This window comes from Anser cygnoides, chromosome Z (assembly GCF_040182565.1).
Source record: "Anser cygnoides isolate HZ-2024a breed goose chromosome Z, Taihu_goose_T2T_genome, whole genome shotgun sequence".
Lineage (NCBI taxonomy): Eukaryota > Metazoa > Chordata > Aves > Anseriformes > Anatidae > Anser > Anser cygnoides.
The window spans coordinates 76,260,882-76,286,831 of NC_089912.1; the positions used below are offsets into that span (position 1 = coordinate 76,260,882).

Below are 25,950 nucleotides of genomic sequence, written 5' to 3' on the forward strand. Positions count from 1 at the left end.
GGAAGTTTCAGTAGACCTTTTAGCCTCTTTTCCAAAAGTATTATAGCTGGCTTGTGCGCTGATACAAAGAGGGCAGATGCAGCTGTATTAAGTATCTGGATTCAGAAACTGTAATGGATGTGAAGGATAGACCAGTCAGGTAACTCCAGATAGAGTACTGACACTATGAAGTGCCCAGCATCTACACCCTCTTCCCTGCAGCATCTTCCTTCCTACCTTTGAGATATATTTTCAGCATTCCAGTTTTATTGTGGTCATTTAGATCACTCATGTCATCAGCACTAAGCTCATAGGAAGAAGCATTTCCTCTGCCTCACGGCTGAACTACATCTCTGTCCACGGTAAAACAGGTATGGCTCCCTAACATTTACCTGAAGCTACAGTTCCTGCTTAATTACAAAAGTACCGCCAAGCAGCAAAGAAAAAATCGTTTGATGTGTTTCTAAACCCAGAATGCTGGTGACAAAAGGGGTACTGTGCAGTGGGATTTCTGCGGAGGCACTTGTGACAGAGCCGCAGACCTATCTTCGGTGCCTGGAGACTCCTACTCACCGAAATTCAACGAGGATCAAAAAATAATTTGAAAAAGGGGGCCCATAAACACACACAAGGGAGGCTTTGGGGCAGGATGCGGATCACTGCGGGCTGCCCAGCCACAGCGCTCAGACCAGCCACCTCGGCGGCCTCCTCCTGAGCAAAGGGACGCGGAGAAGGCGCCCGGGGCAACCGAAGCGTCCCCTCAACTGGACCCAGCTCAAGCCTGACGGCCGGCAAGCCGCCAAGCGACAGCTCCCCGCCGCGCCGGGCGGAGCACCGCCACACGGGCTGCCGGCGTCCCCTCAGCCGAGCGGCGGCGGGCTCTCCCGACACGACACCCGTTCGAGCCCCGGCCGCACACCGGGGCCGCCGACCGCACGAGCCAGCGGGGCCGAGCTGAGCGCGGCGGGACCGGGGGGAGCGACCGGGGGGCTCCTGGCAGCGGGCTGGGCTGGGCTGGGCGGGGAGCGGCGGCCGGGGGTCGCCGCCTCCCCGCTCCCACCCCCGGGCACCCCCCGGGCTCCCACCCCCTCGCCGTGGGGCCAGGGCCGCCCAGCGCCCGCCGGCCCTGACGGCCGGCCCGCCGGTGGTACGAGCGGTTGCTACGGCAATGGGGAGAGGAGAGGAGGGGAGGGAGGGGCGGAAGGGAAGGGGGTCAGGCACCCGAATGCCGTCGCAGGTATCGGGGCTGGGGATCAGCAGTGCCCCCCGGGCTGGGCGGGCAGGAAAGGAGCGGGGCCGGGGGCAGGTAGGAGGGACGGGACGGCTCTTTCTGCCCGGGGAGTGAGGAGAAAGCGGAGCGAGAAGCACACACACACACCCGGCCCCGCCGGGATCCCCTGTCAGTGTCGTCCTGGGGGCAAGAGATACAAAGAGGCAAGGAGAGCACGCCCGGGGCTCGAGAAGCGTGTGTAAGTGTGTGTGTGTGTGTGTGTGTGTGTACACGCATAGTCCAACGCGTCCACACAGGCGTGTTGCACACGCGTCCGCGCACACAAACCCTTCACAAGACCTACTTAGCGGGAAGTACTGGCGTTGAAGCAAGCTGGAGGTCACCAGACACGCATCCCTCAAAGCAAATTCACAAGGGAAAGGAATGAAAAGAAAAAAAATTTAAAAAAGAAAGGAGAGAGGAGAGGGAGGGAAAAAAAAAAAAAAAAGAGAGCCCTCCTCCCTAGGGAGACGGGAGGGAAGAGTCTGGTTGCTGCGGTGGAGCTGATCCTAAAGTTAACTTTCAGCAGCCCATTTCCAGACAGCAGCGCTGAATCTATTTGGATAAAACGCGTGTGACCCAGACACTTGGCGTTTGGCCCAAACGCGTTGCACCGGCAGCCCAAATAAAAACAAGAGTCTGACTCTCTCCCTCCCTCTCTCTCTCTCCTCTTGTACAACAATGAAAGAAATTAGCGAAGACAAAACCCGCACACACACCGCCGGGCAGCGAGAGCCCACTTACCTCCCCCCACCAAACAATGTCCCTTTGAACCCCGGGCCGCTGCGCAGGCAGACGTACTCCGATTTAAAAAAAAAAAAAAAAAAAAGGAAAATAAAAAAGGAAAAAAAAGCGCGGCTCCGCGGGGTTAAGAGTCTGGCAATTCCCAGGCGGCCCGAAGTAAATCAAAACCACACGCTTCCATCTTCCTGACGAGCCCGGCGAGCGGCGGGGCTGCGGGACGGCGCTGAGCCGAGCCGAGCCGAGCCCAGCCCGGGCTCCTGCGCCCCGGCACGGCCCCGGCACGGCCCCGGCACGGGCTCCGGCCGCCCCAAACGCCGGGCTGCCCGGGCTGCGAGCAGCCCCGAGCTGTCCTGGGCTGCGGAGGGAGGGAGGGAAGGAGGGACGGGACGGGACGGAGGGGGGGGGGGGGGTTGCTGCTGCTTTGGTCTGCATCTGTTTTTTGGTTCGGGGATCTGTTTTGTTGTTGTTTTTCCTCTTCTTCCCCCGTCTACCGACGGTTTAGTATGGAAGTCGGAGAAGATGGAAAAAAGGGAGTAGTAGTGGAAAAAAAGTTGCACGGCTCGAGACCGTAGTGCATAAATCGCTGCTCGTCTCGGTCGAAAAATCCTCGCACCCCCTTCCCCCATCCTCAAAGGTTTCTCTCTGAAATTACTCCAAATCCACCTCGCCTAATGCAAGATAAAGCTCCCCCCGCTCCCCAAAGCCCTGCACGCACCATTACTCGGGACACGAGAAAAGCAAAAGTTTCATTGAATAGCGCGAAATCTTCCTTACCGTTCTCATCTTCAATTTCTGATATAAAGTAAGTTTCAAACAATAGAGATTGCACAGGACGGTTCCCGTATTCCTCTCTGCTTTTCCCCTCTGAGCAAGCAACCACCGGGGTTATATTCTCCAACACAATCAAATTCTCTAGCCTTCCTAAAAGGGGTTTTTTAGAAAACGGACCGACTTGGCAGGAGGAAGGATGCCATCAATTCACCCAACCTATCACCCTGCACATTTTGTCTTTCCAACGAGGAGCGGGGGGGGTGGAGGTGGAGGGGGGGAGGAAGGAAGGAAAAACAGGCTTATATTGGGGTGGGGGTGGGTGCCCTCCTCTCGAGCAGCCTCCTCTGTGCAAAATACCATGTGAATACCGTGAGTGGGGGGGGGGGCGGGGGGAGACAGCGCGAAGGGGGGAGGGAGCGGGGGAGGAGGGAGGAGGAGGAGAAGGAGGAGGAGGAGGAGAGCGGGGGGGGAGGCAGGCAGAGCAGGAAGGACTCGGGAAAGCTCGGCTGAAGTAGCCCCAGACCTCCTCTCGCTGCCGGCCCCCGGCCAAGCCGAGCGCGGCGGCGGCGGGGAGCCTTTGGCAGCCTCGCCCGGGGGACGGCGCGGAGCACGCTGACGTCAGCCTGCAGATGTGCCCCGGCTCCGGCGCCGCGCCTGCGCATGCGCGCCGCGTCACGTGGCGGCGAGGGGGGGGAGCGGGGGTACAGTCGGGGTAACGAGAATCGGCGGGACGTTGTGGGGGGGGTGAGGGGACGTTAACGGGTCGGCCGCCCCCCGTGTGGTGAGGCGAGGGGGAGCCCGCAGCCCGGCCGCGCGGTGGGCACCCGGTCGGCGGCGGGCAGGGCCGGCCTCCTGCACGTCCATCCTCTCCGCGCAGAGGCGCGGGGGTTGCCGGCGGAGGTCTGCCGCCGGTCCCCGGCCCGTTTTTTTCTGTGGGCTTCCTTCGAAATAACCGCAATAAACAACCAGTCGCTTGTAGAGGAGGGCGAGCGGGCGGCCGGCGGGCAGACCACCGCGTAGCGCTTTCGCTTTCGCTTGCCGCGAGGAGCCCGGTGGCACGGGGAAAGGCGCTGAGGGGACGGAGAGCCGGGCAGCCCCCGGTAGCCAAAAAAAAAAAAAAAATGGAGAAAAGGGTCCTCCTGAATCTCAGGTTTCAGGCTCTTTGCTAACACGTTTCCCAAACGGTGCCTGTGCGCTCGTTTCGGTCCCGTGCCGAGGCAGGATGCGTGTGATCCCTCCGGTGACCCTACAGCGCTCGGCCGAGCCGTGCAGGCACCGCTGGGGCTGCCCCAGACCCAGCGCCAGGCTGCGTGGCGGAATTGCATTTCTACGCATAACCGGGTGAATTTTCTTTCAACAGTCAGTCCGACGGAATAAGCGCAAGCCGCTGCGCAGGCACTCGCGTCTGTCACCAGCCCCGCTGACATTCCCCTCCGGGTTCAGTCAGCCCTTACCACCAGCCCCTCGCGCAGCCGTTAGGCACGTTAGCGTTAGGGCTTTGCGAAATGGAGAGGACGTTAATTAACGGCCGGCAAGGCGCTGAGGGCAGCCGCTCTGCGTGGCGGCGGCGGGACTCGAACCCGGGTCCCCCGACTCGAACCCGTGCGGCGGAGCTGCGCCCCGTGAGGCGTTGCTCGGGCAGATGGCGCCATCTCGCGCCGGCCGGGGGGCCTCCGCCGCGGCGGCTGCTGCTTGGGCCGGCGCCCCCGGTCGTGTGCCCCCCTTAAACCCTCGCCTGTGATGGTTCTTGTCATTTATAAGGCGATCGCACTCAGATACCTTAGCCACACCGCGCGTCTCGACGCAGCGGTCTGGTGGACAGCCGGTCGAGTCTCTTTTTGACAGGACGCACGGAGAGTTTTTCCCCCGTCCTCCATCGGGACCAAAAATAACGTTTTGGACAGAGACGCACGTGGGCCAGTTGCCTCCTGCGATGTGGGAGACCTGCCTGCGGATCAGGACCTTCCTCAGTTAGAGTGGGGAATGCTGCCTGGCAGCTGGCAGGGGGCTCTTCTGGGGGGGGGGGGGGGGGGGGGGACCGGGCTCCCACTGCCTGGAGCTGATCCGTGGCCCATGACTGATTAAATACTCATCAAGCTAAAAAGAAAGACAGCTCAGCACTGTCTGGCTAGGGCACTTAGGCGGGTTCAACTCCCTGCTCTAAATCAAGCGAAGCAAAGATCTGGGCTCTGCAAAACCCAGCTGCTTGCTCAGACCAACAAGTTATTTATTCCCTGTCCCAGACAACTAAATTTTCTTGCCTACACCCACTGCTGGAGCTGAGGAAATGTTTCCAATAGCAATTTTGTCAAAACTGGTATATTACCAGGAAAAGCTTTGGCTCCAGTTAAAAATTTCCTGACCATCTATAATTAGAATTTCTGACAGAATTCCCAATACATTTTGACTTACCTGTTTTGCTTTTTGCATATTTTTTTATTTCAGTGAACCTGGTTTAGATAAAAATAGTGAGCTTATTTGATGACTTTTATTTTTGTCTCATCAGCCTGAATAATATCCATATGTTTTTGATTATCAGAAACTTTTTGAAAAAGTAACTCGCACAGAAAGTCGTATGCAGATTCTTAGTATTTTTTCTTTGCTGGAAGTAGAAGTCTTTCTCAAACTGTCAAACAGCAGAGATAGGAACTCTACTATGAATTCTGATAATAGGTGCGAGCCATTCTGTGTCTCAAAGGCTCTGGAAGGGATTACAGATTTATTGAGCACAGAGGATATTACTCCGTGTCTTACTGTGTTTGTTAGTCTTTGCTGACCAGGGAAGTAGCTAGCTAAAGCACTGAGCACCCTCAACTCTACTTTAGGCCTTCAAATCCTTTAGCATGTCAGTCAACAGCTGATAAGATTGGCAAGCACACTTCTTTGTTTAAATAAGTATTTACATTAAACTTCAATTTAACATTGCTAGATATACTCAGAGGTATTTGGGGTGGATTCCAGGAATCTTGCTGTTAACTCTAATAAATATGGAAGAGAAAGCTACAAGTTTTTGGTGCGCAGTGTAGTTCTGTAAGATGAGATTCTCATTCCCTATACGCTTGGATAGACACGCTTGAAAATACATGTTTTCTCCAACATGTATCTTCATCTGGTCACTGAAGACTCAAGTGTCATAACCTATCATGTTCAGAAATATCGCAGCAGTGCTTGGGGAGAGAATAATCTTTTTTTTTTTAATTTAGTATAACAGAATAAATGACACCAGTTCTGTAATGACCCATTCCTGATCTGGTAAATTCCATGTAAGGAATCAGAAAATAATTCTCTTACTATTCCTTTGTCAGGGCTGGAAAAAACTGGAGTGTGGCCTTTAGAACATACAGAAAATCTGTCAGATTTCTCATTTGTTTGCTTTTCTCCTCAGTATGGCTACCTCCTACCTCAAATTAGATTACAAGTCTCCTCCAGAGCTGGACAGCAAGCTAGTGCTGCCTTTGGAGAAGCTAATAGGACAATATTGACAACCTACATATGTTCCCATTGTATTGTACATAACTTCTACCACCATGTAAATATGCTCACACAAGTAGATGAGCTCATACATCATCCACGCTCCCTAATCTAGACATATCCATAAGCTAGCATACTTTTTAATTGAATAACTTCAGATGGCTTTCTTAATTCAACTGTGATTGAAAAAGTCTTGATGTGTGAGGTGGAGTAGGTGACATACTTGCTAAAATATAGTTGATCACACAGTCAAAAAAAAAAAAAAGTGCACAATAACCTTGCATTTACCTGTGCTATGTGTCCTGTGGCTTATCTGTGCTTGTGGGGAGAAAAGCAGTACATAAGGGCTTCATGTACGTAAGGGCTTCATTTTCGGTCCCCTGAACTAAAAGATCAGAGGGTTGCTTGAAGGTAATGATGCTACTGAGACCCAGTATCTTTCACTGGCATTTCCTCGTAAAAAGCCTGAATTCAGATTGCTTACAAATCTGATCTTCCTTAGCAGGAAGAGGTGTTCAGCCCAATAACAATCACTCTCCATGCAAGAGAGGTAAAGGCTATTGTGCCTGGCACGCTGTATTTCAGTGTGCCAAGAAAAGAGAGAATGCATATCAAAGTGTCCTTTCAACTGGAAAAATGCACCCCTTTTGAGCTGAGCTGTCCTTGATGGCCCTCTAAAACAAAATTCACAGCAATTAATTTTGTTTCAAGTATGGTCTTGAGGATCCTTCTGCCCAGCAATGCGGATGTTGCTAAGAATGTCTTCATTTAAATATGAAGAACCTCACTAAAGGCAAGAACCATCCTTTTCTAGGATGCTCCCTGGGAGCAGCTGTTTGTGTTATGCTGATATGGGGCTTACTGTCACCAGAGCCTTCTTAATTCTACAAGAACCCGTGAACCTGAACAACCCGATTATTTTAGTGTAAGATTTGGAAATAAAACTGGAAAACTCAGTTCATGTAAGCTTGGCATCCCCCAAAAGGTCCAGGACAGCTTCCTCCCTGACAGAACACAAGTGAGGCAGAGCAGAGAGAAGATCAGAAGATGTGAATGTGGTGAGGGTACACTCAGGGCTTTCTCAAAACATGTAGAGGGTGGGCAGCGGGAGGGGTATGATTAACTCTCTCTATAGTAAACCTGAAAAGAAGCTCAAGCTGATTAGGGAATCTGTTTAGCAGAATGCATATTTGCTTCAAATTTTCCAGACAAATAGATGGGCCTGATCCTATTCCTGATACAATTAAAGTAGAAAGCACAGAAAAAAAAAAAAAAAAGGCAGCTCTACAAAAGAACAGGAATTGCAGTTAGCAGAAAAGAACACAGAACTCAGATAAGAGAGTTGTTTTCTTTCAAAGACAGAGTATATTTTTCCATTTTGTCTCTTTCCAGCTTTCCGCATCAAGAGAGAGATACCAAAAAGATTAGCCTGGTAGGCATAAACAGTTTGTTAAACAGAGCATTTTCCAGCTATACACATAATAATTTTTCTATGTATATATTTTATTGTTCTGTTATTTTCCTATTTCCAGATAAAATTGTTCATAAAATCGTAACAATCTGTGAGAATTACAAAGAACAAAGTTGAGACAAATTGTACAATGTGTGGACAATGTATATGGAAAATCTCTATGGAAAAATCAGGTAAATGCTATTCCTCAAAGATTAATGTATACAGAAACATATATAAGCTATGCATAAATTCTTAGCAAAAATGCAAGGATTCAGTTACTTTGATTTTAGAATGAAAAACCTGGAACTAACTCACAAGACTTGGCTATCAGCATGCAGAGCACTGCAGCGTTTTGCAGTCTGGCACTCAGCTCTAGGAATGACAGCCCATGCAGAACTAGGCACCTTGGTCTAAGAAGCTGGGTGATTTGTTTCGTTTCTGAACTGGAGGATGGTTACAGAACTCATACTGACAAGCATCGCAGACTGCTCATTTAGCATCTGCTGAAATATGTGGTGATTCTCCATTTCTTGGTACGCTTTGTATAAAAGCATGGACACATACCCTAATGTCCGAGATTGTAAAACTGGATTGTGAAATGAGCATGGATTTATTTTGAATGGAAAGAATTGGACTTTCCATATTCCTGGACGGTATAGCTGGAAAAGATTTATTAAAGACTCTAGAGCATACAGTGCATACTGCTTTGGACACAGATTACAGTTTTTGTCTAATTTAGATAGCTTTCTGGCATTCATTCTACCATAGCATCTTGTAACAGTTTATAAATTGAGCTACCTTTAATAAAAGCTGTTAAGCCAATGGTTCAAGGAAGAATTGAAAACAAGGGTTAATACACCCCTCTGTTCTGGTAACTCTTGGGTATCCCCCCAAAAATGCAAAGACAAATTGTGAACACAGTAAGATGTTAGGTGAACATAGTAAGTATCCTTTCCATTTCTTTCTTCCTACCTCACAAGTAACTTCTATGTTCATTTTCATATAGGATTATCACAACACTGACATTTCCTTGATTAGTGAGGACTGTTATTCTTGGAGGGTGTTATTACAGCCCCCTTAAAAAGTCCACCATTTCGCTTTTACATCTTATTTAGATTTGGCTGGCTTTGTGTGAAGGTGGTTTTCACAGCAGCAAGGGCTCTGACCTCCAAAAGCAAACGATTTTTGGGTGTGACTCCCTAAGCAGATGAATTTTAGGTATGGCCCAGTAGCCATTTTTATGTTAAGAACACTCTTCAGCTTCTTCAGTACAAATTTTAAGTAGCTGAATTTAAAAGAACTTTCCATCAGTTTTCAAAGGAGTCCACTGGTGTTATCGGGCATTCACTGCGCTGTTGGACTTCACACTGAGGCAGCCAAGGAACATCCATATATTGTGTTTTGCTGCTCTGCCGTAACAGCAGTGATTTCACATGAAAGAGCACTAATAAAAACATCCCCCCAAAAGAACAAAATAAGTCCCCCAAAAGAACAGTTACTCTCTCCCCTATAGTGACCACAACCATTTGTTAAATGAACCTGTCAAAACCCTTGGCTACCTATAAAAAATCTGAGAGCAAAAGCAAATACCATGATGGTTAAAAATGTATATTAAACTTTGATAGGACTTAGTGCTATGAATCTTCTAATATTCCTCTAAATATTCTTGAAATGCTTTCAGTCTTACATGAGTCTTGAATTTTTATTTTGTAAAAGCTTACTGTTGTGTTTTAAAGCTAAAACTAAAATAAAGAACTTTCAATAGAAGCTCAGAGTTCACAACATAAGTTTTCCAGCATCTGAAAAATGTCTTCTTCGTATTTTGGTGACAAATCAGCCATGAATTAAAAACACAAAAATAAAATTTGGTTCTGAGAAGTCAAGAGCTTATATTTCTTAGTTACAAGTCTATCTGCAATATACAATCTGTGAATTGAAATATGGCCTGGGTTTAGCATACTTTTATTCCTGTTATAGCCATTAAGTGATGATTTGCAATGAAAGGCAAGTTATACCAAAAAAGGATGAGTTCCAGTTGTTCTAAAAAAACTTTCAGAAAACTACTTTGATGCAAATATTATGGTTCAACAGGCTTGCACAGTATATACTGTAGTTCTGCATTCTAACATGAAATAACCATGAGACTATCCAGAGATAAGATGTTGGTTTGTGGTTATTCACAGATGTTTGAGGGCAAAGGAGGAGGGAAAAGCAACTTGTTCCTGTGTTTGTACTTACATGGTGAGCCAAGATCAAAAGCAGCCTTATCCTCCATCTGGTCATCTCCGGAAACTCTGAGTTGGATTCAAGCTGATTATAGCAGCAACCTTCTGCACTCCTGAAAGAGTAACTTCTCCAATGCTTCTTTTCTTTTTTTTTTTTATTCCTTCTTTTTTTTTTTAACAAACAAACGAACAAAAAACAAACAAGCAATATATAAATAAATAAATAAAAATAAAAATGCTGTGTTCCCACAATGCCTGAAACTCCATCAGTGGTACTAAGGTCTATGTATTATTTTCATAAACTTTGTATTTAAGAGTATATCAAGATACTTGTCAGACAAAATGAAAATATTCAAAGCAAATGGAGTAATAGCTAAAGAAGTCTACATGCTTGAAGAAAATGCTAAACATTTGTTTTCAGCCCATTGCATTCACAACTGCAACTATAATCCAGCACAGATCTGCACAATTTCATACACAGATCAGGTTATCTAGCAATAAATTGAGTAAGTTCTTATATAAATTATTGCATGAGCAGTTTTCTGCATAGATTTGATTTTATACTTAACACAACTCTTCCAGTGCAGCCACTCTGTATAAAGTTCAGCCAACTTTAAGCACCTACAGCTATCTTGACTTAACAGCACATTTAGGAGGGCAATCAAGCTTACACACTGAGAGCAAACACAGATATCCCACCTGAAAGCATTTATCTATGGTGATACAACCAGTTGGCATTTGCTAAGAGATCAAATGAGGCTGCAAGGGACTTCAGTGCAATGAAGCATTTGTCACTCTATAATGTAAGGATCTATATAAATCATTTAACTAACTTTGTGCAACATCGCGCCCTCAGTTCAGCCAGTACAATTTTTATATCGGGCCCATGTACCTTTTAGTAAATGAATGTAAATGAGGTAATTTACAGTTACTTCCACCCCTGTAAGACTGCCTATTTCCCTAGCCTGGGCTCATAACTTTATGAAAATACCGACTTGGACCCAATGCTCCTTGTGGATCCCTCCCAACTCTGTGATTCTGTGATTCTCTGACACCGTTAATCACCTGGGGTTACAGCCCGGCCATTGAAAGTCCACACAGAGTGTTTTTATTTCTCGTTTTCGAATAGCTGGCCCGGGTACCATTCTCTCTCTCTGTCCCCCGTTACAATGTCTGACTTTCAGAGGTGAGGAACAGAATTGGGATTCTCTCTGAATAAGGCTGGGGGAGGGAGCGGGCTAACCTTTGCTCTCTGTTTTACCCCAGATTTTCGGCTTTGCACATGAATGGATACCCTTCTATTGAGGCCTTTCTGTTGGGGGATGAAACAAATTAACTGCGAAAGAATACCACGGAATTCACTTTGTGCACTATCTCTGCAAAGTTTTTTTTTTTCTTTTTTATTTTTTTAAGACCCCATGGAAAAAAAAAATCAGAAGCTTGAAATATCTTGTGCAAAACTTTCAGAATAGACGGGGCAGCCCAGCATTCCTCACAGTCGGCTCTACAGTAAAACTGCACACAAATCTCTTACCAACTACACACTTTCTTACCAAAGATGGAGTGTAAAATAAGTTGCTATAATTCTTCTGAAGTCCATCTGTGGTTATGAAGATAAAATGTTTTGCGCTTGTTTGTTTAATCGCTGCTGCCCTCTAAGGACAGAGACTAGGTGCCTTTTTTCTTTCTTACTTCCTTTCTTTAGTTCAGTAATTTGGGGAGTTTAACAAAATATGCATAATGTGCAGAAAAAGATTTTTTTCATCGTGAGGACAGAACTCTGGATGACAAAATGCCCGCACTCTCTATAAGTACAATTATATGATATGATTGTTTTTCTCTAAGAGCCTTATTATGGTCGTGTTGTTAAACATTACACACGTTCTAGTAAATGTGCCTGGGTGGACTTGTTGCTACCAATGTCTTCTGCCCCCTTGCTAGCATTTAGGACTTTAAACATCTCAGAACTTTTTCCAGGTGTTTCATCTACGTGTTTCATCTTGTATGATTCAATATGAAAAGCTTTGTAACTTCCATAAAATAATGTTTTGCTATTGCAAAAATATTTTTGTCTTGTCTTGTGGTTAGTTTAAACTCAGATCCCTAGCATTTCTCGTCTTTGTTTTCAAATAAGCAATTTCTGAAGCATTCAGACAGTTTGATAACTGTACAATACAAGCACTGCAGTTTTACGATTAGGAAGATCTTAATACTCGTGTCTGTATTTCGCTTTACAGGCTGAGCATAAATTGTAGTGGCAGGTGAATACCCAGGGCTTTGGGCTGTGAGAATTAGCTGAGACTGGGAACGGGCTCACCTATGGATGCTTATCTGGTTTAGACTCAGATTTTCAGACAGGAGTACAGGCCCTCACAGCAAGTAGTTCTGCTTTTGAGGTTACGTTAATGTAGTCTAGATTACACAAATGATTTTTTAAAAAACACAGTCAAATTAAATTTAGGCTAATTAACTATAATTAGAAGGTAATTTGCATGATTAACAAACAGATTTTTAACCTTTGGAGAAAAAATGATTAAAAGGAATTCCCCCTTTAACATAGTTTATTTGGGATTTGCTTCTTATCCGTCTTTCTTCTTGTTATTTTACCAAAATAAACATACTTAATTGTTTTCTCCGTAATACTGGTAACAAGATCAGAGTTCTCCCTACAAATATGACAGCTTTGTCAGAGTAGGTAATTTGTACTTCCTAATTTTGCACTTGGTCCTCAGGCAATCATCCCATGGCAGGCAGCATAATGCTTTAAGCCCTTGAGCTATAGAGTCCTAGCCTGGCCAGCTGGAAGCAGAATAGGTTTCCCCTTACCCATTGCCAATGTGCTGGACTCAACCAATTCCCTGAAGAAAAATGACTATATACTTGGCACACGGCAGCTACTAAATTTAAACTCCTCCCGCCCCTATATACTAAGCTTTCTATCTGGTTCAACACTGAACTCCTATGATCTGGCCAGCATGGATTCAGAAAGGGATCTTAGCCATCAATAAATGTAGTGAAAATGAGGCTTTGCTTTGCTTTCCTTTCCCTCATAGTACTAAAAGGAAGTTTCAGGGAGACGGAAAATGTGGCAGATGCAGCCAATCTGACATGCCATCTACAATCATTCTGGCTCCATTTCCTGCGCCAGTCCACATCCGATTGCACTGCTCCAATTCTCTCACGAATTACTGTCGTCTGTAGCAGTGTGCGTGCCTAACCAGCAAATCTGAACTGAATGCAGATTTTCTAGAAAGGAATGGAAGAGGAAAATAATCTGAATAGTCACTTTTACTAAATGAAAAATATTTTTAGTTAGGGTTCTCAACTGTTCCTGGGACTTGTACAGATTTATTCAACATCATATGGAAGAATCATTGTATCCCCATCTTGTGATTGTTTAAAATAAGTCCCACCAAACTGAACAAATGCTGGCTCTGTGACTTGCAGACATTAATTTAACCCTCACAACTCTTGAGTTCTTTCATGTCTCTTAATTCTAGAGAAAATTTAGTTACAGAACTAATATATTTATGTCAAATGAGATTATGTTATAAACTAGCCATGTATGTTGTAAGCCTGATGGATGCTACGTAAGAGATGAACAAGTATGAAGAACTCTGGCTTAAGAGATCAGTAATGAAATTTGACTATGATAGAAGCAGAAGCGTGGTTCTCTGACACTGTAAAAAATGAAATCAAGCTAATTTTGTGTTTGATTTCAATGAAAGCAGGATTGGCTTCTTTATTTTTATTAATCTATTTTTGACATGTAGGACTCTGTAACTATCTGCTGTTTCCATGATTCCTAAAACCTTTTTTATGTCAAGATGGAATGACCCATTAAAACCTCTTACAGCCACCCTTAGTATGTATACCAATAATAAGATGAATGTACGCTAACTTGACAGAAAAAGAAAACGATACATCAGATATTCAGAACCCGTAACCACATCCCTTAAATTAAATAGAAATTAAAGAGGGATTTTTCCATTGGATTTTTAGACCAAGAATAGTGTGATTTTTTTCTGTGTGACATTCATATTCCAATGTCTACCCCATATTAAGTCTAAACATAGTGAAGCAAAAGAACCTGTACTACTTACAATATTTTTTGAATAAAATAATGGTTTAGCAGAAAGCAGTCTTTTTATGAGCCAATAACTTTACAAGTTGCACTACTGCTGTTGCTCCACTCCCCTCCAGTATACCATTTGGATTTGGGGCCAATAAAGAAACCTCAAACTTGTAGAAATTTTCTGTAGAGAAAAAAAAAAATCAATGCAAAAAAAATCAATCAATCAAACAAAAAATACAAAAACCTAGAGGGCATATCTTTGGGCTTATATTTACCAGTGATTAGTCTCTTACAGTGGTGCACAGTTTTCACCTCATTTTTTGAGTTTGAGACTTTAGGAATAATGACAACAAAATTGAAAAGTGTTTATTTATTTATTTTTTAAAATGATGTGTTTTTCCATTTAATACTGAGACAAAACTTCTGTTAAATTGTACAACCAGGGCACTTGTCTGAGATGGGAGAGATGCAGTTTCATAACCCTGTTTTAAAGTTGATGTTATTTAAAGTAACTGGAGCTGTTTAACATAAAAACCAAGAGAGAGCAATGCTGGACTGGTAAATGGGTTTGCTGTCCTGGAATTCCATTGCACAAATCAAGGAAAAGATAATGACAAGCTGTAGCCTGGATTTTAGCTTCCATAAAACTGAAAAAAAAAGAAGTCCTGATTGGTTCCATCTACAATGGACTATAACTATTACAAGGAAAAAAAAAAGTCTATGAAATGGCACACCTTACACTGAAAGATTTCCAACTATTCCATCACTACATTTACAGAAACTTGTTTTATATTCAACTTTTTGAAAAGTTGCTATTTTCCACAGTTTTCTTACTCTTCATAAAGCTCAAGAGAGGGAGTACAATTTGGACAATGCTCCTATAAATTGATCTGCCAGAACTGAAGAATGTCAGCAATCAGCATGCACAATATAAAACCTTTGTAAAGAAAAGATGTTCCCTTTCAAACTCTTAACCAGGAAATATTTTTATTTTTTTTTAAATAAGGATAGATAACAGTATTAAATAAACAACAAATAGAAAGGTAGTACCTAGCACGTGCTTGATCTTTGATGCACTGTTTTCCTGGGACAAAAAGTGCAAGGGAAGCACTACACATTCAACATGCATAAAAGTCTGATCACTTAGGCCAGAGGCTAAATACAGAAGTAAGTGTGCATCATCAGTTTATAATTTGCCTCTAAAATGCTGTTCGTCAATCTCTTCCAACAATCTATTATTTGTTTTTATGACTATAATGCTTTTTTCCACCTTCCCAACTTTGTGTGTGGCAGAGTTTGCCTTGCACCAAAACCTATTGTTGAGAAAATTATGCCCCTTTCTGATTCAGACTAATTTTGTTCTGGGAACAAAGGACTGGATGGTATGACTACATGACTGGATATTTATGGCCTGTTTGCACAGTTATTATTATTATTGTTAATATCTTCACTGTCACTGGCTTGGGAGCAAGTGGTGGGTTATTAGGAAGGAAAGCACAATAGTGCTCACTTCGAAGGGAGACCCATAGCTTTATTATTATTATTATTTTTATTGTTATTTTCTGTGGGAATAGTTTTTGTAGTATTTTAGTATTCTCCATCTGGGCCTGGAATGCAGGTTCACCCACAACACTTTTAGACTTCCCCTGAAGGGTCCAGTCTGCAGTCCCTGTGCCGTGATTACCAGGGTCAGTTTTCCATTGTTTTTCCTTCTTCATACTGGAACCCAAGGCATTTTTGTGTAGCGGTAGGCATCTCCTGTTTGGACAGTTTTGTACAGTAATCTTCTGACAAGTGTTCAGCTGAAGGTGGGAGAAGAACAGCTGAATGATCCACAGAGCTAACCAAGCTACCTGCGTCTCACCTCAATCCACAGCTCCTCTCTCACCTTGGCAGCTCAGGTGTACACCCCTCACAGCCAGTTTGATGTTTATGCTGATGACTTGCTTCTCTGGAGTCAGCAATAAGTGGCAGATGAGTAGCCTTAGGAATTAACTCCCCAGTAGGTGTTGGTGTGGTGTCTGGATGAAATACCTTACAGACCTCATAGTTTCTTGGAATGCAACTGTTCGTTTCTGCCTAAGGAGACTTCCAATGGGTTTCCTGGAAGCTGGGCATGGGAAGGAGATGCATCTGAAGTGTATTCATCTCCTTACTCTTTGCAGTAGCAGCCTACTCAGAAGAAGGCTGACTGTCCTAAACAGGAAGGCAAGTGAAGACCCAAGAAAACTCCCAGTTAAATAGATGGTCTCTTACAAGGCCGACTCTTTTTTGGGATGATTAAGGTATGGCATACTGAGCTGCTGGAAGATCATGCTATTCCCATATACCTTCTAATGTGTTGGGAGGCATCCAGACTTTCTTCTTTTTTATTTTTCATATTGGGCCTTTTCCTTCTAACAAGATTCAGTGAGATCCTGTAAATTTTCTTTCACTGTTTTACACTGTTTTACACTTATCGTTTAATTATTGGGAAATATAACTAATAGTCCCATGTTTACAGGGAAGATTTTGGGAAGCTCTAAAAAGGAAGAACATGTCCTGAACTGAATTATTTTTTCATTAATTTGAATGAAGAAACACTGCAGGCAGTGGCCTGCTCACAAAGCAGCTAAAGCTCTGCATCTGGTAAACTTCTTGATGGGAAAGGGACCATTTTTCACCCCTTAACTTCCTCTGGATGCTTCTGTAAGAAAAAAGCAATGCATCCCTCAGAATTGCCTCAGAAACCAAATGAAAATATTTTCTGAGTGTATTAGCTTTGAAGAGAAAATCTTCAGAGCTAGCTGTGCCACAAAGAGAGTGTCTGGATAGAGGCTCAGAGCCAAAGATAGGTCTGTTTTCAGTTACAACAGGGCTAGGGAACACCCCGTTGAGAATACTGCTTGACCTAGAAGGTACTGAGTAAAGTACTGACTTTGGAAGAAGAAAGGGGAGAAGAAAAGAAATAGAAAACAAAAAAGAGAAAGTCCAGAACAAAATATAGGGAAATACATATGTTTGGAGGAAGGTAGAAAGAAGAAATAGACACAAAAACTCCCAAGCAAATCCATTGCATGATCTTTTTAATGGTATGAGCTAATGGCATGACCATGGTAGAACCAAAAAAATAAAGTTACTTTTTTTTTTTTCCAAAGAAAAATGCCATTTCTTACCCTTGATTCTATATGCAATATATTAACTGAGGCTTTAACATCGGAGCATATAACATAACTGTGTTATAATTTAGTCTACTAAAAGGCCATACAAGTGCTTGATATATTGAGTAGTATATAAAAACAGGAGCATACTGTTTGTTCTTGATTATGTTTCAATACACCTAAATGGGAAAAACCTTGCTAAAACAGATCAGTCACATCATCTCTTCTCCTTTAATTATTAAACATTTTAGAAAGGAACAGGAATTATAAACAAAATCATTTCTATTTTAATATCAAGCTGACATATAAAGTACTAGTAAAGCATTAAGGTGATTACGTACTGTTAAAATTTAGTTGAAATGTCCTGTTAATGAACAATGCAATTTTGATCACCGTGGTATTGTCAGGAAATTTATGCAAAGGATTTCCTTAACAATCCAAAAAGCAGGCATAAATCTTTGAAATAAAGTATTTTCATAGCATGACAAAACATAAAATAAAATCAATATACTAAAACTAGTCCATTTGGCCTGATTCAAACTGATTTGTTGCATACAGACTTTGTGTAGTTTGCTAATAATTTGCTAAATTCCTGTATCTGTGATTTTTTTTCACAAAAGCTGATCCTTGACATAAATATGCATACTGATATTACTTCAGTATCATTTACTTGACTTCCTAACTGCTAAAAACATATGTTTAAAAGTGAAACACATGAAGGCCTTCAGTTTGATCATTTCAATCTCTAATATTTTCTCATTGCTTCTGCTTTTTACAGTCAGCATTTTGTTTGTGACCCTGCAGAATTAAGCACATTCTCATTACCTTACAGTACCGACTGGACAAATAGCAGCTTGAAAACAGCCTTACAAAAAAGTTTGATCTTCACTATTGGTTGAACAATCATGACAATGTTGCTTTTGTACAAGATTTGTAATCATTGCTGCTGCAGTGGTCAAAATTGGGGCAGTTTCAGCCTGTATGTAGTCCTTTCTATAGCGGAAAAGAATTGCATCAGGAATGAATTTGGCTGAGTAAAATAACTCTCTGTAGATTTAAGGTGAAGATTTACATCTAAGTCCTGATAAATCTATGTAGGGTTAGCTGTTTTTTTTTTAGGATATTTCTGGCATGGTATAGGGAATATCTCATGGTAAGTACTATTCCCATCACTCATCCTGCTGGGGCTCCGTCTGTCCTCTCCCAGTTTCATTCAGTTTGTGTGACTCTTTGCTCTCTAAAAAGTGCTGTTTCTATTGTGGTAATGCAGAGTCAATAAAGAGATGAAATATTTCATAAAATTAGTATCTGTGTCACATTATAAAGTTTGAATGCTGCTGCAGCTACACTTTTCTTGACGTAGAACAGTTGCTGTTTGACTAATTCAGTCAAGACACAGTTGTTATTCTCAAGGTCAGTTTCAGTGTTCCTGAACTGTAACCCATATGTGAGAGCTGGCTTTCTGAGTTAATCATCTCCAAGTCAGCAGTCAAGAGACTTGCAAATGTTTTTAAGTTCATGTGTTACTGCCATGCCAGCTCAAGCTGTAGGAGGAAAGTTGCATACGAACTCATATGTTGCTCTTAGCAGAATTCTGCTGAGACCCTCACATATGCAGTTATGATACTATTTTTACAACTTTGCCAGCTCTTCAATATTTTATCTTCACAAATCACAGACTCCATGCAAGGTTGCCAGAATCCTGTCATATATAAGGGACTTTGATCAGGTTACACTATTTTTGTCAAGCTTGTGCTTGGTCAAAGAATGTATCGACTGCACAGTGTTAGGCTTCCTGCACAAAGAGCATCAAAACAAAGCTCTTGTTAACAGTCAAGGGTTGCCCTGCAAAGCTCAAGTGGCTTGGGAACTACCTGATAATATCATTCTGATAAGCATTAATTGGGTGATACTATTAAGCATGCCTGTTCCGTGATTTTTACAGTAATTGCAATCAGCAAGACAAGTCAGCACATGTCCAAGTACTTCTGAGTTATACCCCTAGTGCACACATTTTATGGCGTAGCAGGTCTTCTTTGTGTTCAGTAAAAGAAGAAAAGCATCACAGAGTAATAAAAATATTGATTTAAGTTAGGTTAAACTCTGTATCTCTCCTGTAATTGATCATATTGTATGATTATAGCTCCATTGTCTAAATTATATACAACAGCAGATTACAAAGCATGTCTAATTTTAACAAGAAAAATAATCTAGGACTCTACATCTATGTGAAATCCAACAAGCTTGCCATAACAAAGGGTTCTGCCCTAAAAAGCTTTCAACAATGATAGCAAAATTTAGGTGAATTTTGAATTTGCGGAACAGGTAGCAGGACCATTCCGAACAGACTATGTAACTTGAAATTCAGCTCAGTTGACTTGTTTCAGCTTTCCACAATGAAACACAGATCCATTCCCTTTCTATTAAGCAATTTTAGTCATGTCTACCTCAGCCTTTGGATTCTTTTCTTAAATACAAAAAGGTAATTACCCATTTTTCCAACGTTGCAGGACTGTAACAAACATATTCCTGGACCTATCAAAATAAAACTTTTGATGCAATGATTTTCACAAAACAAAATGCTCTCATAGTGAAATAGATGCAACTCAGAAAGCAAATGATAATAAAATAACAGCAGGTTGCACATTATAAAATAAAAAATATAAAAAAAAAAATAGATGCAACTGTGTAAAGTGCCACTTGCTCTTTGGCATCATTTATTAATATAAATTAATAATTTAGCCACATTAGCTTCACAGTCAGTAATTCAAATACACAGAAAAAATTAGCAGGTCTCTTAAATAAAAGCTAAAGAAGTACCAAACATAAAAACATGAAATGTTAAAAGAGATATCAGTTTTAAGCACTAAATAAACATATATACATATACATATTTTGAGAATAAATCAGTATTCTGCAAAGATGACTTTAGAAGATCATGACACCAAGAGCAATGTCTTGCCTTGTCACCAGTCAGAACTCCACAGTGTTCTATTAAACAAAATTAAAGCACTTTATTTTCTTAAGGAAACTTGAGCAACTGGTTGTCAGAGAAAAGATTTATTATAAACAGTAAAGGATTGGGGTTTTTGTTTGTTTGTTAGTGTTTTGTTTTGTTTTGTTTTTAATCAAGTGAACGGCAACTTTAATGTAGTTTAATTTGTATTTTAAATCTTTCTGTCTGAAACAGTCCCCAGCAACTCATCTGAATGCAACCTAAATTACAATTACAATAGAAATACCACCAGAAACATTTGTCTTGGCTAACTGTAATCCAAAAGCTCATTTGGAAGCACCTGCAAGCAGTATTTGTTGCCAAATAGAGAAGGCATGATTATGTTTCATTTGACACAATAAATTTTGTAAAGTATGGAATTTAAAACTTTTGCAGAACAAAGAACTTTTTGTAACCATGGCTGATTATAATTATGAGTAGTTCGGTGCGGCTGAGGTACCTTGGAATGATCATTGTTTAACCTGGAAACAATCTGAATTAAAACATAGTGTTAGCATTGCCTGAGAATATGCACAAAGAAAAAGAGTCTCACTTGCTTAATCACTAAAATTTCACCCTTGGGAATGGGTAAAAGTATTGTGATCAGACAGTTATTGTGCTGAAAGTTTGAAGCAAAATAAATAAATAAGAAAATAAAAAAATCCGTCAAGAAAAAAAAATGCACCAAACACAGTAAAACAAACCAAAATACTGAAAAAAAATTATTTGATCTCAGAAAATACATGGATTGGCTATCTTTAGTGAAGAAATAACTGATAAAAGATGTATTGGAGACTTAAAGTTACCAGCTGCAAGGTAGGAATACCTTCCCTGAATAAGTTTTGTATGATGTTAATTTGAATATTCCTTATGTTGTTTAAAAACAAAACAAAACAATACTTCGAATATAAGATACAGAAAATGTAGTGTTGTTGTAGCAAAATACTACAGAATGTTCTGTTTCAAGGTACACTTATTTTTCAAAATGATATACTATATCAAAATTAACTCTATCCCAGCCAAAACCAGAACAACCATAACAGTTCATTAGTACCACTTTTTCTCCCTCAGAAATACAAGCAAAAAGCTCAGGTGTATTTCTGGCTAAACTTCATAGAAACTTTTAAGCCAGTTTTTCAAAACCATGATTCTTTTATCTGCAGCAAAACACAAACAAATACAATGATTAACTCTAATGCCATCATCACAAGTTGAAGAACTGTCCAGAACAATTTAGTTAATTGGGTAGTAAATGATGACAGAAAATTTGTACCAATCAGTCTTTTGAGTTTGTGGGAGCAAATGTGGTCTCTGCTTCCTTGTAATCTTATAATACCTACAAGAAGGTGTTGAAGTTGCTAGATCAATTTCTTTGCTATATGACTAGAAGTATGCATTCTGAAAAGTGAGAAGCCCAGTCCAGAAGAATTATTACTGTAGGATGAGTCATTTTTTCCTCTTCATATGTGCGCCAGTTGGGATCCAATAGGCTGAATGGCAAGAAGCACACCCTCAGGTTGAGAGTTTCTACTGAAACAATTAAAACCTAAAGCATCGTTGTTAGAGTTTTGGCCTCTGACTCAGCAGGTGATCATTTATTTATTCATGAATATATCCTGGATGGTGACAGGGTTGTGACTGACATCCTCTTCTTGACCATGTTAGAGTACAGCCACCAGAACTATACTGGGAGAATATATTGGGTAGATGGAGAAGCCTCTTGCTTACTTGATAATTTTGAAAATATTTGATGATTAGCAGAATCAGAGGTGTGACAGTTTTTAATCAGTGTCAATACTACAGAGATATGGGCCTAATCAAATAAAGTCAGCCAAATACCACACTAAATAGTCAGAAACAATCAAAATCAAAGGAATATGTCCTTACTGCTTGTTGCTATCATGGCATGTATCCTGATCACTATTGGTTACTATAGAAAAGACAAAGATTCATTTTGTTTTACTATGAAGCCCGGTCATTGCATCTCAAGATTGTGCTGTTATGATCAGCCAATTGTCTAGATATGAATCGATAGAAAATGTTTTAATTAAGATCTCAGAATCCAAGGGCAGTTCAATATGTCAGTAAAATTGGCTCAACAGTAAATCACAGGTACACTTCTCAAAGCTTACATGGACAACAACCTCCAAGCCAAAAAGGTGACTCTGAAATGACGGAAGGAAGTACTGCCATTCAGAAGCCATGTTAACACACACCGTGTTCAGTATCCGGTGATCTAGAATGTTATGAATTCCCTCTTCTTCAGAATAAGGATATAGGAATTTCTGCATGCACTTCTGCATGCTGTCTCCTACAACTCCAAATTAAAGCACTTTTTCAGAGCAACCACTTCTTTTATAATAATTTATTTGAAAAGAGTTATTGAAGAGTGAGGTGCAAAAACTGCCACAGGAGCACAGAACGTGTTTGCCTCTGCTGAAAATGCCTACCGCTCACAGTCTCTGACCATGCTGAGTGGAAAACAGCTTTCCAACAGTGAGCGCCGGGAAGGTTTTAATGTGAATCATACTCGTGTCATGAGACTGTAGACAAGACAATCAATTAAGGACAGACAGATGAGACACTGTCCTCAGCTGCAATCCCAGACACTTTTAAATAGGTGTCTGAATTGTGACTCCTGTGGCCAAGGATCAAGCACACTAAGGACTCTTTCATTAGTCAGTGATTCATACAAACACCGAAGAGATGATGATAAAGACACAAATAACCTGAATACATACTCTTGGATCACGACTGCTTTACTTTTAAGCTCTTAATTATTTTCAGGGTCCACTTGTAGAAGATCTGTCGGTTATTGACAGGCTGACAGAGAAAATGCATGCGTCTGAGAAATGGGAGATTTCCTGAAGTGATGGGAAGGAATGAATTTCCTCCTGAGCCACATTTGTCTCCAACAAGATTCCTCTAAACACAGTAAAAACTGAGTAAACGTCACCTGTGGGGGTGGGAAGCACTTTATTTTTTTATTCCCCAATATGTGTGTCAGATCTTCAGTTCAGGACATAAAGAAAGGAAATTCTCAAGGACACCAACAGTTATGGCCGTCCACAGGTGGTCTTTGCCATCACTCATGTTTTGGACATCACTATGGGATTTTTTTTTTTGTGTGTGTGATTACTACTGCCATATCTGCTGTGTGAAGACGGACAAAGTGTTTTCAAAGATACTTTGTTACCAGAAACAACTTATCTAGATCATTATGCTTGGTCTCAACATTGAAACCTTCTTTCTAAATTATTGCCCCTCTCATTTGTTATTGTTTCACAAACATTTTAATGAATTGGCTTGGTTTGTCTTTTCTCTATAGGTTGGATGCATTTGTACTCATTTATAAATATGGCACTAGGTATATGAAACTGAAAAGGTGATCTCTGTCACAGGGATGATGCTGTTGAAATTAACATCAAAGTCATAGACTCCAAAGTGCAGCTAATTAAAAGTTGATACATGTTGGTATCAATGGTCACAATGCTTTTCATATTTCCTCCTATTGGAATTACAGATACCTTTGAAGTAATGGTAATTGTTAAAGTTTCCTAAATGTTGGCTGAAGAAAAGTAACAGATCAGCACCTGAGTATTCATGTGGGATGACAGAGAGCAAGAGCAATGGCTGTAATGTTTGTCAGGGATGTGTCTTGGCTTTTGGGATATTTACCTGCTGTGTTTATTGACTGATGATGTAAAACAGTTATGACAGACCAATTCTAGTCATTATCAGTAACTGATGGAGGGGAGAATATCTGTGTCTATGCCTGAGTGTTCTCTAACTTATGGGGGGAGAAAGGATCAAAAAAAAAAGTACTTTTTTCTTCAAAGAAAGTAGTTGAAATTACACTGATCCAGACCACATCCCCTTGCCATGAGTAAGAGTTTCAATGTTATCCTGACATTTCCCTTGTACTAACACATAAGGTATATATATATATAGCCTTCAGAAAAAGCTATTCACAAGTTTATGAACTCTTGGTAAAAAAGGTATGTACAATGGAATCTACACTGAACCATACGCAAAATAGATTTTTTTTTTCCACAAAGCCAGACAGCATACTCAAATGACACATTTAATACTCAGTGATAGATTTAAATCCACTGTGTAGGTCTGCCCTTTCTGCTGAGGTCTCACACCACTGAGACAACTTATCTTAGGAAGCAAGAAATGATGAAAGTAGCCTGGGGAACACTGAGCAGGGAGGAAGAGGGTACGCAGCCTTCTTTACCAGCAGGCCAGAGAAAAGGGGTACCAAAATGCACCTTAAAACAAACCTACTGTGTAGGTCTCTCTACTGCAAGTTGCCTAAGGAATTCACTTAGGTAAAAATGAGCCCTAATATAAAATGTCTATTGGTATTATCTAGGGTAGGTCAGTATTGTACCTGGTAAACAAATGGATATTCTATTTCACACTATAGGTAGTTAAATTATGAAGCTATTTGCCACAGGGCATTCTGGATGTTAAAGAAGCACAGGGATTCAACAAGTGATTCACAAACGTACAGGAACTTCAGGTAAGAACTTTGTATTGATAATTTTAAAAGGTTTGTCTCTCTTCTTGGTCCCTACAGTGGAAATGGAACATAGGTTGGTTTATTTTTGGAAACCCAGTGATGGATTGGAAGCTAAGCACTTGCTAAGCTGTTCCAGTCCCTCAGTTGTGCCACGGGTGGAAAGCTCACCTCCTCCCTCTGATCCTTTGTGGCTTTTTCACAGTGCATTTTCTTAACTGCAGCAGTGTGCATTAAGCATGAAGTGTGTATTAATTTCTGCACAGCAGCAGCTGTACTTGATATACTTATGTGAAGAAAGAAAATGCACGTTGCTTGTTGTTGACCCTTGACTGGGCACAAAATAATTATTGTGGAGTGACAGAGGGGTCCAGCTAATTGAACCCACCACGATCTCCCCTCTAAGAATACTATCCTCTAAATGTCCCTGTCAAAAACAGGACTAGTGGCTAGATCAAATTTAATCTTACTCAGGCTGGTAGCTCTGAATGTTCGTCGAACATTTATATCTTTTCTAATGTTGTTGTTTTGGAGCTAAAATTTGAGATTATGATAAACAAATCCTTATTTCATAGAATGTGCATAGGTAGAGTCCCAATATTCACATTTAAAAATATTAAGTCCAGTTAAACAAATGTGAATTAGACAAGCAAGGGGGGAAAAAAAAGACGTATTACTCTACTCTGTCTGCAGAACTCCCTAACTTTCCTGAGTGTTGATAAGACTGATGGACAATCCTCTTCCAGGCTTTTCTCATAAGGAAGATCTGTTTTTCATTACTGCCTTGAACTTCTTCAGTTTACTTGCCAGGTTTTGAGAGCTACAGCTTGTTTCAGTCCAAACCAGTTTCCCTCAAAAGCTGGTAATACATTTTAGGCCATGAGAAGAAATGGATTATGGATTTCTGCAGTTTTTCTCTTGCTGTAGTAAATGACTTAACTGAGCCTAAGGAAATAGCTCTACATGGAAGGATGGAGTCCTGAGCACATCTGAAGCTGAAGCAGAAGGGTTTTCTGGAGTGACAGTGAGTTCCATAATTTAATTTAAAGTTAAAACACCACTCCAGGTGGGGTCTCACAACAGCAGAGCAGAGGCGCAGAATCACCTCCCTCGCCCTGATGGCCATGAGAATGATGCAGCCCAGGACGCGGCTGGCTTTCTGGGCTGCAGGCACAGATGACCGACTCATGTCAAGCTTGTTTTCAACCAACACCCCCTGGTCCTTCTCCTCAGGGCCTCTCTTGATCCATTCTCCACCCAGCCTGTATTGGTGCTTGGGAAAGCCCCAGCCCAGCTGCAGGA

At 41.7% G+C, this 25,950-nt stretch overlaps 1 protein-coding gene and 1 long non-coding RNA gene across 10 annotated transcripts in view; one reads left to right on the forward strand and one right to left on the reverse strand.

Annotated features, from left to right (window-relative positions):
- ADAMTS6 (ADAM metallopeptidase with thrombospondin type 1 motif 6) overlaps positions 1-3,408 on the reverse strand; it is a 160,378-nt gene extending 156,970 nt beyond the window's left edge. For 5 of the 8 annotated variants that reach the window (XM_013180568.3, XM_048079505.2, XM_013180567.3 and 2 more), the window contains exon 1: positions 2,768-3,188. The gene's annotated coding sequence lies outside the window, so the exon portion shown is untranslated. Of the gene's footprint in view, positions 1-552; positions 950-1,993; positions 3,189-3,287 lie in introns of those variants that run through there. The other 3 variants (XM_048079500.2, XM_066987847.1, XM_048079502.2) reach the window with 3 other exon arrangements.
- A 224-nt stretch (positions 3,409-3,632) lies between these two features.
- Positions 3,633-9,998, forward strand: LOC106035644 (uncharacterized). Of its 2 annotated transcripts, XR_001206897.3 has the most exons (4): positions 3,633-7,293; positions 7,628-7,667; positions 7,768-7,879; positions 9,872-9,998. It is a non-coding gene; the product is annotated as an uncharacterized lncRNA (long non-coding RNA). The 2 variants fall into 2 exon arrangements; XR_007169196.2 differs by having other exon boundaries at positions 3,633-7,667.
- The last annotated feature ends 15,952 nt before the right edge of the window (positions 9,999-25,950 follow it).